Below are 14,795 nucleotides of genomic sequence, written 5' to 3' on the forward strand. Positions count from 1 at the left end.
TCTCTCTAGTTTCTTTTTGGAGGCACTCAGAGCTATGAGTTTTCCTCTTAGGAATGCTTTCATTGTGTCCCATAAGTTTGGGTATGTTGTGGCTTCATTTTCATTAAACTCCAAAAAGTCCTTACTTTCTTTCTTTATTCCTTCCTTGACCAAGGTATCATTGAGAAGCGTGTTGTTCAGTTTCCACGTGAATGTTGGCTTTCTATTATTTATTTTGTTATTGAAGATCAGCCTTAGACCATGGTGGTGTGATAGGATACATGGGACAATTTCAATATTTTTGTATATGTTGAGGTTTGTTTTGTGACCAATTATGTGGTCAATTTTAGAGAAGGTATCATGAGGTGCTGAGAAGAAGGTATATCCTTTTGTTTTAGGATAAAATGTTCTGTAGATATCTGTTAAGTCCATTTGTTTCATGACTTCTGTTAGTTTCACTGTGTCCCTGTTTAGTTTCTGTTTCCATGATCTGTCCATTGGTGAAAGTGGTGTGTTGAAGTCTCCCACTATTATTGTGTGAGGTGCAATGTGTGCTTTGAGCTTTACTAAAGTTTCTTTAATGAATGTGGCTGCCCTTGTATTTGGAGCATAGATATTCAGAATTGAGAGTTCCTCTTGGAAAATTTTACCTTTGATGAGTATGAAGTGTCCCTTCTTGTCTTTTTTGATGACTTTGGGTTGGAAGTCAATCTTATCAGATATTAGGATGGCTACTCCAGCTTGTTTCTTCATACCATTTGCTTGGAAAATTGTTTTCCAGCCTTTAATTCTGAGGTAGTGTCTATCTTTTTCTCTGAGATGAGTTTCCTGTAAGCAGCAAAATGTTGGGTCTTGTTTGTGTAGCCAGTTTGTTAGTCTATATCTTTTTATTGGGGAGTTGAGACCATTGATATTAAGAGATATTAAGGAAAAGTAATTGTTGCTTCCTGTTATTTTTGTTGTTAGAGTTGGCATTCTGTTCTTGTGGCTGTCTTCTTTTAGTTGTGTTGAGGGATTATCTTCTTGTTTTTTCTAGGGCGTGGTTCCCGTCCTTGTATTGGTTTTTTTCTGTTATTATCCTTTGAAGGACTGGATTCGTGGAGAGATAATGGGTGAATTTAGTTTTGTCGTGGAATACTTTGGTTTCTCCATCTATGGTAATTGAGAGTTTGGCTGGGTATAGTAGCCTGGGCTGGAATTTGTGTTCTCTTAGTGTCTGTATAACATCTGTCCAGGCCCTTCTGGCTTTCATAGTCTCTGGTGAAAAATCTGGTGTAATTCTGATAGGCTTGCCTTTATATGTTACTTGACCTTTTCCCCTTACTGCTTTTAGTATTCTATCTTTATTTAGTGCATTTGATGTTCTGATTATTATGTGTCGGGAGGAATTTCTTTTCTGGTCCAGTCTTTTTGGAGTTCTGTAGGCTTCTTGTATGTTCATGGGCATCTCTTTCTTTAGATTTGGGAAGTTTTCTTTCATAATTTTGTTGAAGATGTTTGCTGGTCCTTTGAGTTGAAAATCTTCATTCTCATCCACTCCTATTATCCGTAGGTTTGGTCTTCTCATTGTGTCCTGGATTTCCTGGATATTTTGAGTTAGGATCTTTTTGCATTTTCCATTTTCTTTGATTGTTGTGCCGATGTTCTCTATGGAATCTTCTGTACCTGAATTTCTCTCTTCCATCTCTTGTATTCTGTTGCTGATGCTGGCATCTATGGTTCCAGATTTCTTTCCTAGGGTTTCTATCTCCAGCGTTGCCTCACTTTGGGTTTTCTTTATTGTGTCTACTTCCCTTTTTAGGTCTAGTATGGTTTTGTTCATTTCCATCACCTGTTTGGATGTGTTTTCCTGTTTTTCAATAAGGACTTCTACCTGTTTGTTTGTGTTTTCCTGTTTTTCTTTAAGGACTTGTAACTCTTTTGCAGTGTTCTCCTGTATTTCTTTAAATGAGTTATTAAAGTCCTTCTTGATGTCCTCTACCATCATCATGAGATATGCTTTTAAATCTAGGTCTAGGTTTTCGGGTGTGTTGGGGTGTCCTGGACTGGACGAAGTGGGAGTGCTGGGTTCTGATGATGGTGAGTGATCTTGGTTCCTGTTAGTAAGATTCCTACGTTTACCTTTCGCCATCTGGTAATCTCTGGAGTTAGTAGTTATAGTTGACTCTGTTTAGAGATTGTTCTTCTGGTGATTCTGTTACCGTCTATCAGCAGACCTGGGAGACAGATTCTCTCCTCTGAGTTTCAGTGTTCAGAGCACTCTCTGCTGGCAAGCTCTCTTACAGGGAAGGTGTGCCAAAGAAGGAGGCCCAAACAGGGCCTTTCTCAGAAGCTGTGTTGCTTTGGCAGTTCCCAGAAGCTGTCAGCTTCTGTGGTGCAGACTCTCACCTGTGCAGACTAAATTCCTAAGTTCCAGGGAGTCCAGGAACCAAGATGGCGACTGCTGTTCCTGAGGCTGAGGCCGCCTCCCAAGCCAGACGGACACCTGTCCTCTGGTCCTGACGGTGGCCGGCTGTCTGCGGCCCACCAACGGTGCTGCCTCAGCGGCTCTGTGCTTCTGCCTGTCCCAGAAGCTGTCTGGTTCTCTGGCGCACCCTCTCACCTGTTCAGACTAATTTCCTAAGTTCTGCTGAGTCCCGGAACCAAGATGGCGACCAGTGCTGCTTACGCCCCAGTCTTAACTTTGGTATAATCAACCTTGAAAAATACCAACCATTCCATGTACACTTCTGCCTAATTTCAATTAAATAATCAGGGATTAACCAAAGAAATAATGCAATATAATCAATGTTAGCACCAGCATCCAAGAAAATATATTTTTATTAATAAAATACTAATACTTGATTTTGCTATTAAATGCCATCATGGAAAACAACTATAGATCAGAGGATTCTGCTGAGTTGGGCAATGTCCTTTCCTGCACACTCTAGAGTCTAGCTTCTACAAGCTCTGATCACCCAGTTAGGCTATATTAACTCTGCCATTAAGTGAGAAATTGAAGTAAAGCTTCAGGTTTCAGTATGTGAATCCAAATTTATCAACATTGTTTCTATATTTTATTATTATTTTAAATTTCTATTTTTGTATTTTTAGAAAAAGTAGTGTGTGTTTGTGTGTGTGTGTGTGTACATGTATGTGTGTACATGTGTGTGTGTGTACATGTGTGTGTGTGGTTGTGTGTATATTTATACCATCTGTGTGAAGGTACCCATGGGAGTATGAAGAGGGCATTGGATATCCTGGAGCTCTAGATATGGGTGGTTGTGAGTCACCCAGTGAGGGTATAGCGAAACAACCTTTAGTCCTCTAGAAGGGCAGTGAGTGTTCTTAACCACAATCTACCTCTCAAGGCCTTAGTTTATGTATTTTATACTAAAACAAACAAACAAACAAACAAACAAAAAAACAAAAGCAAAACCAAAAAAAACAAAACAGCAAAAACCAGTATATGACTAGTTGAGGCCTGGTTTTGCTATCTTTATAGTTATAAAGCAAGAAACTTGCTCCTCCATAAATGTTTCTAAAATGTTTCCTAAATAAATAAATATACAAATTATCCTGAGAATAGTTATTTAAAAACATTTCAGCACCATACTGAACCATTTCTTACTCACCTAATCACTAGAACCTATTATTGCCTCATGTGACCTTTCACACTATATTATCATTAGAAATGACACCATGGTGACTGAGAAGCACAGAATAGTTTTGCTTCTTGGGATGGCTGTGTATTTGCAGACCATAATGTTGCACCACAGCATGAGAATATGTTGAAAAGATCCACTTACGTTTACTACAAGACATTGATCTAAAGCCATCTTTTAGAATATACAATTTGATTTATAGAAATGCAATTATTTTTGATGTCAAATAAATAGCTGAAACAACTCAATCATTTATATACTTAATAATGTTTAAAAAAATCACTTGTTAACACCTTTTTCTGGCTTTTTACCTGCAATTGTTTAGGGTAAGTTTATTACACTCTCTTGCTCTCTTGGATCTTTTGAACTGGTTAAGGATTTTAATAGCAATGTTCTTGAATAATTTTTTTAGCACTGTGGTGTGCAGCATCATATATTTCTCTTTATCGTGATGAGGACTAGAAGCTGAGGTATAAGTTCTCCCAGTGAGCCGCTCTGGTGTTAGAGGGAGCCTTCTAAATTGAATCTTCATAGCTCCTATCTTTAGGTGTCTATGTCCTTTTAGATCATGTCTGTTCTGAACATTCTACTATGCTCTTAATAATCAATCTGCTAAATAGTACTGAGCTCCACAGCCCCAGCCCTAACTCCCTCTCTCTCATCCCATGGCTTTCTTTGAGAATATAATATGATGAAATCTTTATGTTAAAGAATCATATGGGATTTTTGGCTCATGTTGATAGAAGAACTGAGACTTCAAATCCAGTAACCTTGTGGAACTGAATCAAATCAAAAATCTGTGTGTTGGAATGTAGCAGTAGGGTCTTCGTTGAAGTGAATACTTTCAACCAACACCTTGACTCTAGTCTTATCCGAATCCCTAACTCAATTTGGGGAGGCCATTCAATAATCTTGATCCACCTAAATTATGAAGTAGTAAGTAATTTTTCTTTTAAATAGTTAATCTTTGCATTATACTTTCACACAGCAATAAAGAACCAACTCAATCATACATGTATCATGTAGGCGTCAGATTATATATGGAAATGACCCAACTCTGCTGTGTTCGAAAATCCATGATATTCTCTGACCCTTTTTAAACTTCTCTTGAATATTTTTCCGCCATAAAACTATTATTACCTCTTGCTGCCTGCAACTCATCTAACTGTATAAATACTGGGGTTACAGACACAGATGCTACAATTTTTTTCATTTGAGTGCTGTGTCTGTCTTTCTGCCCTCACATTCTTCATTGATCAATTTTGGAACTGGGCCATCTCCCCACCATCTATGTGCATTCTTTTATATGATATGAATATGGACATTGTTGTACATTACAGAGTAAATTCATTGTTTTTTGTTTGTTTTTTTGTTTGGTTTTTTTGTTTGGTTTGGTTTTGTTTTTGTCATTTTCTTTTTTATTAGATATTTTATTTATTTACATTTCAAATGTTATCCCTTTTCCAAGTTTCTGCTCTGAAAATCTCCTATTTCCTCCCCCTTTCACCTGCTCCCCAACCCAGCCACACCTGCTTCCTGGCCCTGGAATTCCCTTATACTGGGGCATAGAATCTTCACAGGACCAAGGGCTTCACCTCCCAATGATGACCAATAGGCCATCCTCTGCTACATATGCAGCTAGAGCTATGAGTCTCACCATGTGTTTTCTTTGATTGGTGGTTTAGTCCCAGGGAGCTCAGGGGATACTGGTTAGTTCATATTGTTGTTCCTCCTATGAGGCTGCAAACCCCTTCAGCTCCTTGAGTACTTTCTCTAGCTCCTTCACTGAGGACCCTGTGCTCCATCCAATGAATGACTGTGAGCATCCACTTCTGTATTTGCCAGGCACTGGCAGAGCCTCTCAGGAGACAGCTATATCAGGCTCCTATCAGAAAAATCTTGTTGGCATCTGCAATAGTTTCTGGGTTTGGTGGTTGTTTATGGGATGGATCCCCAGGTGGGGCAATTTCTGGATGGTCATTCCTTCAGTCTCTGATCTGAACTTAGTCTCTGTAACTCCTTCCATGGGCATTTTGTTTCCCATTCTAAGAAGGAATGAAGTATCCACACTTTGTTCTTCCTTCTTCTTGAGTTTTATGTGTTTTTCAAGTTGTATCTTGGGTATTCTGAATTTCTGGGCTAATATTCACTTATCATTGAGTGTCTATCATGTGTGTTCTTTTGTGATTGGGTTACCTCACTTGGGATGATATCCTCCAGATCCATCCATTTGTCCAAGTATTTCCTAAATTCATTCTTTAATAGCTATGTAGTATTCCATTGTGTGAATGTACCACATTTTCTGTATCCATTCTTCCATTGAGGGGCATCTTGGTCCTTTCCAGCTTCTGGCTATTATAAATAATGCTGCTATGAACATAGCGGAGCATGTGTCCAACCAGCAGATTGGGAAAATATATTTACCAATATATATAAAGAACTCAAGAAGTTGGACTACAGAAAACCAAATAACCCTATTTAAAAATGGGCTACAGTGCTAAACAAAGAATACTCAACCTAGGAATACTGAATGGCTCAGCAGCACCAAAAAAAAAAAAAAAAAAAAAAAAGAAAGAAAGAAAGAAAGAAAAAAAACAAAAAAACAAAAATTCAACATTCTCAATCATCAGAGAAATGCAAATCAAACACCCCCGAGATTCTACCTCATACCATTCAGAATGGCTAAGATCAAAAACTAGGTGACAGCAGATGCTGGAGAGGATGTGGAGAAAGAGGAACAGTCCTCCACTGCTGGAATTGCAAACTGGTCCAACCACTCTGGAAATCATTTTGGCAGTTCCTCAGAAAATTGGGCATAGTACTACCAGGAGATCCAGCAATACCACTCCTAGGCATATACCCAGAAGATGCTCCAACCTGTAATAAACTCATTGTTAAATGTTACAAATCCTAAATTGTCTTATTTAGCAGGGAATTTAAACAACTTTTGAAATAATCTAAGACTGATACATTCAGTATTATTTTTGTCTTACTGAGGTTCATGACAGAGCTGTTTCTCCCAATGTAACCAATTAGCTGTTAGGGATTTTTAGAAGGTGGTTCTTATCTGCCAATATGAAACATTATTTACATCTCCTCAAAGTGACTGTAGAGACACATTGAAGAATTGGCCTCCACTGACCTCTTTCTATAACAACTCAAGTGGGCAGTGACCTCAGCTCATGGTGGATATGTGTGTAGTTCGAATATAAAATGACTTGGACTAAAATGCTGATGTTTCATATTTTCGCTCTGTCACAGTGCAGTTTGACCTGACAGACGTCTCCTGAAAGCCCAAGTATGAATTTTATATCCAAATACTTATGCTTTTCAATGCAGAAAGTAGAAAAAAATCCAACAACATTTTATTCATCTTTCAAAATTATTTAATCTACAATTGCTTTTTCAAAGCTATCAGGGGACTTAGTTGTATGAAATTTTTTATTTCTTCCACATTCAATGTTAATTTTATTTTCTCACTTACCTATTCAATGAATATTAATATTACTCACGATTTTGTTGAAATTTTGACTATAATTATGGTAAAGTACCTAATATTGGCAGTATATAATTATAAAATATTACATATAAAATTATTGTATTGAATACATACCATGGCAATTTTATTCTCACAGATGAGACATAGTTGTCTAGGACATTCAGCTGTAGCACTTTATCATTCATTACCTGAAACACATGTAACTCTCTACTGGCCCACTTGATGTCTGCAATAAATTTACTTCTCATATACATTAACATAGCAATGACTCCTTCTTTCCTGCCTGCACATGCAGTTTCAGACTTTTCTCCTCTTTATGAGGAAGTATTCTACTGTTTCATTTATTCTTCTGAACTTATTCAACACTTAAAATCATTTTTGTTGACTCTTATCTGTTCTAAGCATTTCTGATCATAGTGGGAAAGAACCCCCTTTGTTCCTTGATATGCAGGCTACTCCATTTTATATTATTCATTATTATCATTTAAATATTTATATAATTTATATGTTCATGTGTTTGTGCATGGACATACTTATATGTGCAGATGTCTGTAGAAATGTGCAGAAGGTATTGGATCTCCTGCAGCTGGAGTTAGAGGGGGATGTGAGGTGTTTTGTGGGGATGATAGAAATTGAACTGGAGTCCTTGGGAGCATTCTTAATTACTGAGTCTTCTCTCAAACATTGTTTATTTTTCCTTGATAAATGCATATGTCTTAGTTATTTTCAGAATTTATATCTGATACCTTTCTTCCCAACAAGATCATGTAGTATATCATGTAATATGTGTGAAAATTTATATGAATATAGTTGGATAATTATTTATTAGAGCTTAGATGATTCATCAATTTGCTACACTGCTAATGAAAATAGCATCCCTTACCAACAACCATAAACACCTCTCATGGAGAATTCTGGCCTCATGAATCATTTCCACATCTATGATAAAATACCAACTGCTCTAGTCCTGTTCAGTGCTTTCATGAGTATAATGGCTGTGTCACAATAAGAAGACAACTTTTTGAATCATGGATTTCAGTCTTCTGGCTCTGAGATCCTTTCTTCTTCCTCTTCTATGATATTTGCTGAGTCTTGGTGGGTTATAGAGATGTTCCTTGTATTGAGAAAGTGTGGAGTGCTGAGAGCAGAACTGACCTATGGACATAGACAGTATTCAGAAGACAGTTATGTTATGCCATTCATGACTGACTTATTTTACATACTTTCCATGTTCAGTCCGTCAGTCAACTGTGTTCACTCTATCTTTGAAGTTCATATAACATCCAGTCATTTTCAAATCATTACTCTGCTGTATGATAAGCAAAACTGTAATATCTGTTGTTAACAGTTTGACTGCAGCTTTCTGCCATCCCTCAGTCTATTGTTCTTCATTCAAGGTGACTTCAATCATGTACAGTTAGCTTGGTTAAAAACGAGGCAGTACAGCCAGGCGTGGTGGCTCACGCCTTTAATCCTAGTACTTGGGAGGTAGAGGCAGGTGAATTTCTGAGTTCCAGGCCAGCCAGCCTGGTCTACAGAGTAAGTTCCAGGACAGCCAAGACTACACAGAGAAACCCTGTCTCAAAAAAAAAAAAAGAGGCAGAACATGCTAAAACCCACCTCTGCCTCCCACGTGATTCACAATGAAGGTGTAAGTGCACAGTGACCTGTAAGACTGTGACTTGTTGATATCTTTCTTCTTACCAAAGTATGCCCTTCACTGCTGGTTCTACATTTTATGTGGCTTTAATCTCAGTGGCCTTATTTCTGCTCCAAAACATATCAGGAAAACTATTACTTTAGAGTTCTACTATTATTTCTTTATTCTTCCTGGACTATTCTTCCCTTATACCTATATTTCAGGTACATATCTAATTTTATGTCTATATTTTTGCATATATTCATCTTTTAGTAGAACATCTTATGTGATATATAACTTTCATAACTACATGAACAATTTATTTTTTTCTCCTAACTTAATTTTTTCCTTAGCATTTATCATCATCAAATGTTTTGTGTTTTATTATTTACTTTTTCCAATATATATCCTAAAAGTCAAATATAAGACCCATGAAGACAGATACTACATTTTTTTGGTTTTGTTTTTTGCTAAATTCCCTTTGTCTAGAAAAATGTGAATAATCCTGAATAGTTTAATTAAGGACTTAACACCGACATTCAAATGATGGAGGCCCATGATGTATGCCCTAGTCAGGAAACTGTTTTCCTTGTATTTGTTCTATCATCTTAGATAAGTGTTAAGTTACTCACATCTTCCAAAGCATCTGTTTATGAACATAAGTAATGCAGTTAGCAGTTAACATATACTGCCCAATAAGGGGCAATGTTATTTTCCATCTGTATAAGTAATTGCTTGCAATATAAAAGGCTTGTGTTGAGCCGGGCATGGTGGCACATGCCTTTAATCCCAGCACTCAGGAGGCAGAGGCAGGCAGATATCTGAGTTCGAGGCCAGCCTGGTCTACAAAGTGAGTTCCAGGACAGCCAGGGCTATACAGAGAAACCCTGTCTCGAAAAAAATAAAAACAAAAACAAAAACAGGTTTGTGTTAAATCACGAATAATATCTATCTTTTTTACTAAGTATAATTCATATTTCCACAGAACAATAGGTGACCAAGACAGCCTTTTCTTCACTGTATTTTTTTTTAATTTTATTTACTGTCACTGGTAGGACATATCAATGGTTAAAAATATAAATGTATTGATAATATGTTGATAGTTTAGATGTTATCTTCTCTTTGTTTATGTACACCTACATATATATCACTTATATTTCCTTTCCTTTCTTTTTTTATTCCCTACTGGGTGTTTTGTTTTGTGTGGCTGCAGAATGTGAGGTGATAGTCTAGGTTCTAGGATAATGGGATCTGTGAAGTTTATCAATCATGGCAAGGAAATGTATATGATATTCCTTTTGCTAAAGTGGTAAAAGTCTATCGGTCATTGGGCCACATAAGGCATGAAGAATGGGTGAGTAACTTACAGATATTTGAGGATAGAATCATACCCTAAGGAAATTAAACCATATGCAAAGTTCTCATTAATGGAATAATTGTTCAGACTTACTTATCTACTATAGGCTTATATTTTTGAAATCTTCTTAAGTAAGTATTTAGATGCTTTAACCTCTTTTTAGTCCAGGATCTACCAGAGATAGTGGAAAGAAAAGGTTAATAGGGGAAAGAAAGATGTTGATCTGTTTAGAAATAGTCCTTTGAAGTGAATCCAATCTGCACTGTCAGGATATCTGCAGTCCAGTTTGCATGAATCAGCAGCGGCAGCTCAATCCACTTGCAAACACCATTCACAGATCAGCAACTGTAGTTTGATCCAGAAGAAATTGCAAGGCTCTGCTAATAAGCCTTAGCCTTCAGAAGCAAAAAGACACTGCCAGAACACCCTTAGAATTTCTTTGGTGTGAAACTTTTTATCAAGTCCTGACAAAGGATGACCAGCAAAGAGCAGCAGGACAAAGCAATATCACACAGTGTCATTAGCAATGAGCTTCAGCAGTGATCACCAGTAAAGCATGACAAAGTGAATCAATACCACAGAGCATTGTTCAATGTCTGTTTGGTTATAGTTTTACTCTTTCAAAGCACCTTCATGTTCTCTTAAGCATCTGCTATGGCAAAACCTCACATGCCCTTTTCCCAGGCTTCTTCCAGAAAAACACCACATGTCTGTTCTCAGCAAAACATCCTCCCACATGTCTGCTTCAGCAAAAACATCCTCTTTATAAGCCGGTCTCCAGAAAAACATCACATGACACAACTGAGACTCCAAAATAACCAGAAATTTCCACTTTACCTTTCACAGGAACTTATACACATTTAATTTTATGTTGCATTAGTGATAGGCTCCTTGTTTGGTTAGTTTACTTTTTGTTTTTGTTTTTGTTTTTTTGTTTTTTTTGTTTTTGTTTTTGTTTTTTTTGGTTCTGGGTATTGAATTCACCATCCCATGTGTGCTAGGCAAGAACTTTGTGCTCTACATTTAGCCCTTACCAATGTTATTTTTATGCCATATTTATTGTGAAATATTTTATTCTATGTTTCTCTAGGTCCCAAATAAAGCCCTGTTAAAAACTCTCCTTTAAGCTTACATGTCACTGATGACGTGAGAATATGGATGGGAATCTGTTGGTATGAAAAGATAGAGCCATGAATCTGTTCATCTCACCCATCAGTGAGAAATATGAGCAGTACACAAATATAAAAAATAAGTACTTTTTAGGTTCCTTGGAGGGTAATGCCTTAATGTTTATGGTTTAAAATTATTGTTTAAGTAATAATGTCTAATGATAACTGTTTATGTGGAAATTTTAGAACAAATAGCTGTATTTGTGATGTTAATCTAATGGTGTATATGACACATTTAGATGTTCAGAGGGCAGAACCTCAAAAGTTTTTCATGCTTAACAGAAAAAGTGTCAAGGGGAGTCAGAGTTAACTACTCAGAAAAGTATTCAGAAGTAAGATTTGTTCATTTAAACCCATTTACAAGGCTGGATAAATTAAGAAAATATGGTAATTACTGAATTGCTTTATTTAACAAATTGACAAATCAAGACATATGCTGGCAAGGCTGTTATGTGAGTTCAGATAATTAGCAGTAACATTGTTTTGGCTTCTAATCTTAATAATCATTATTGAAATATTTAATAGAGAAATCAAGGCCAGTGATCAATCTGTTTTTGTTTTGATTTACTATTCAAGAAACTGATATGAGTGTCAGTTATGCCCAGTTAAATCTCTGGCATGAACGTCAATACTAAGGCATAAATGAAAATGCATTTATAACAGACAGGAATACCAAGCCATTGACCCTTAATCTATCTTTATTAATTTCAACCACATGGTTTTTCTATCCTTTTGACTCTGATATAACTTCTAGCACAAATATCTCAAAATGCAATTCAAATGATTATTGTCATTTTAATAAGATTTTGAAGCCAATGAGAGCAATCCAATTATTATCATCAGTCTTCTGACTTCTTGGGCTGCATCTCATCACCTTTGCCCTTAAAAGCCAGTGTTTTCTGCCCATTCTAAAGGAGAAGCTTTCAAAGCAACAGTAACCTTGCTATCATGAATTATCTTATGTTGGATCTCCCAAAGGCAGAAGACAGAGCCGTTCTGTTATACTCATTTACTTCCCTTCCCAAATGCCATCCTAAGAAAGCCCATGAAGAACTGTTCTCCACTGATCCCGAAGCTTTCCCTCTACTCCTCATGCTTATTGACTAGCATATGCTCTCAATCTCTATGAGTCTGCAGGACAGTAAATCTGAGTTATCAGTAAACTAAACCAGACATTAATGGTAAAAACTATTTTGACTTAGATTATAATAATTCTCACATACCTCTGATCTGCTATCGTCATAAAACTCATTTATGAGGATTATAAAAGTGGCTCTCTTGATGAATTATGCAGTGCTAAACTTATCAGTCACAGAAAAAATAAAAAACCCATTACCATGCATTTTATTCAGTCTTCTCAATGGAAAGTATTTTACCGAATCATATAGACCTTGAGTTGAATCACATCCAGTTGAGACACAAAACATGCAAATTTGTCCAACTTTTCCTCCAGCTCCATAAGACCTGATCCTTTTTTTGATACTTGCTAAGTGTTCCTTTTAACTTTCTTTCCAAAAAGATATATGTCTGAAGACTTGCCTGTGGTTTTTCCACAGCCTGTCATCACTTCTTTTAGGAAGAGTGGCTCAGTGACATAGGCATTATTGGATTGCAGCATTAACTCAAGAAAAGTCCCCCAAAGCACACTCTCTTATGCTCTGTACAGTTGTTTTATTGAATAATTTCTATCATAGACATGCTAAGGTACTCACAAATCATTCAATATGAATTTTCTACTTTCCTGGTCAGAACTGAAGATTGGTCTAACAGGAGTCCACCTTTAATGAGATTGAAACCAATTTTTCATCCTCCTAGGTAGAGAGAGACTCAACGTTAGATTCTAATATAAGGCTCAATGCACAGAGTCATTTCTGTCATCTCACAGAAATTACAGCCAATGCTGTGTTTCTATAGAAACCTTTGGGAAAGTATTTTGGCACTTAGTGTGGACCTCACATATGTTGCAAGGTCAAACAAAATGAATGCTTTTCTTTTATGTATCAACGAGGTTCTCTTGAAAACCATGGAAAAAAAAAGACATTTTTATTAAATAAAAACTAAGCTAAAATTGGTTAGGCATTTAAATATATTATCAGTTAAGTAATGATTGATGCTAATAGTCACAATGCAGTTATACTAAAGGAGACTGAACAAATCTAATCTGTCTGCTGTAATTGGGTAATTTAATTTACATTGCTTTATCTATGCTATATTAAGTTATGGAATAAAGGTTAAATGAACAAAAGAAATATGCAACACAAACTTTTTCAAAGTTTAAATATGTTGCCAAAAGAATACTAATACATAGCAAGTACAAGGCCAACATAGGTAACATGAAACCCTGTCTAAAAAAATGAAAATATGCTGATATTTTCTGAAAAAACCATAAGACATTCAGCATCACATGCCATACATTCTAATAAAAACTTTATTCTTTCAGCTTAGATTGACATCAATGGACCCTACAATGCTGGGAATTTACAGAGGATTTTCTTTATATATTCAACTGCATTATATTAGCTGACTATATGTGAAGTAATTACTCAAGACCAGAGAAAGAAGCAATTGAAATATGAAATTGGAATGCTGGTTTATTGTGCCAAGAAAAGCTCCTTTCTCAACCTGTCACACTAAAGAAAAGAAACAAACAAAGAAACAAACAAACAACAAATGAAATTTTCATATCTTCTTACCCTTTACACGGGGGTGTCTTGTCTCCATACTGGTTGAAAATCACTCCCAAGTGTATACTTCTAAGTTGCCAAATTAAAACATAAATAAGATGCAGAACATCAAGTGGTATCCAGTTACTGTAACCGCATGCCCCTTGCCAACATTAACAGGCAGATCAAGAATCATTAAAGCAGGGAACCCACAGGCTACCCTAGCCTGGGAAGCAAGTAAGCTAGCTGCAGACCTTTACTTCTTCATCCCTTCCTCCAAAACTAAATCCTGGTTTTGTTTGTTGTTATATTGTTTTTCAATTTTACTTAATATATTTTAATTAATTAATTAATTTGCATCTTGAATGCTGCTGCCTTCCCATCCCCCCCCCAGAGAGTCCCTTCTACCATGCCCCCTCTCCTTCTCCTCTGAGAGGCTGGGTCTCCCACTGGGTATACTGCCAACTCTTGAACATCAAGTCTCTGCAGAATTAGGTGCATACTCTCCCACTAAGGCTAGACAATGGAGACTGAACTGGATGTCTGCTTCATATATGCCTTGGGCCTTACCCTAGACGGTGTATGCTCTTTGGCTGGTGTTCTAGCCTCTGAGAGCTACCAGATGACCAGGTTATTTGACACTGCTGATTGTCCTGTAGGATACCTAATCCCTTCAGGGCCTTCAATTCTTCCTGCAACTCTTCCATAAGGTCCCCAAGCACTTCTCACTGTTTGTCTGTGGGTATCTCTATGTCCTTCAGACAGGTGCTGTGTAGAGCCTCTCAGAGGACATTTATGTTAGGCTCTTGCCTGCAAGCATAACAGAGTATCATTAATAGTGACAA

The 14,795-nt window shown here is 36.8% G+C and overlaps 1 long non-coding RNA gene across 1 annotated transcript in view; it reads left to right on the forward strand.

Moving 5' to 3' along the window:
• 4930412E21Rik overlaps positions 1-14,074 on the forward strand; it is a 60,319-nt gene extending 46,245 nt beyond the window's left edge. The window contains exon 3 of the long non-coding RNA XR_389622.2: positions 13,728-14,074. This is a non-coding gene — a long non-coding RNA (RIKEN cDNA 4930412E21 gene). The remainder of the gene's footprint in view (positions 1-13,727) is intronic.
• Positions 14,075-14,795: the final 721 nt, after the last annotated feature.

The sequence above is a fragment of the Mus musculus genome, chromosome 3, assembly GCF_000001635.26.
Source record: "Mus musculus strain C57BL/6J chromosome 3, GRCm38.p6 C57BL/6J".
NCBI lineage: Eukaryota > Metazoa > Chordata > Mammalia > Rodentia > Muridae > Mus > Mus musculus.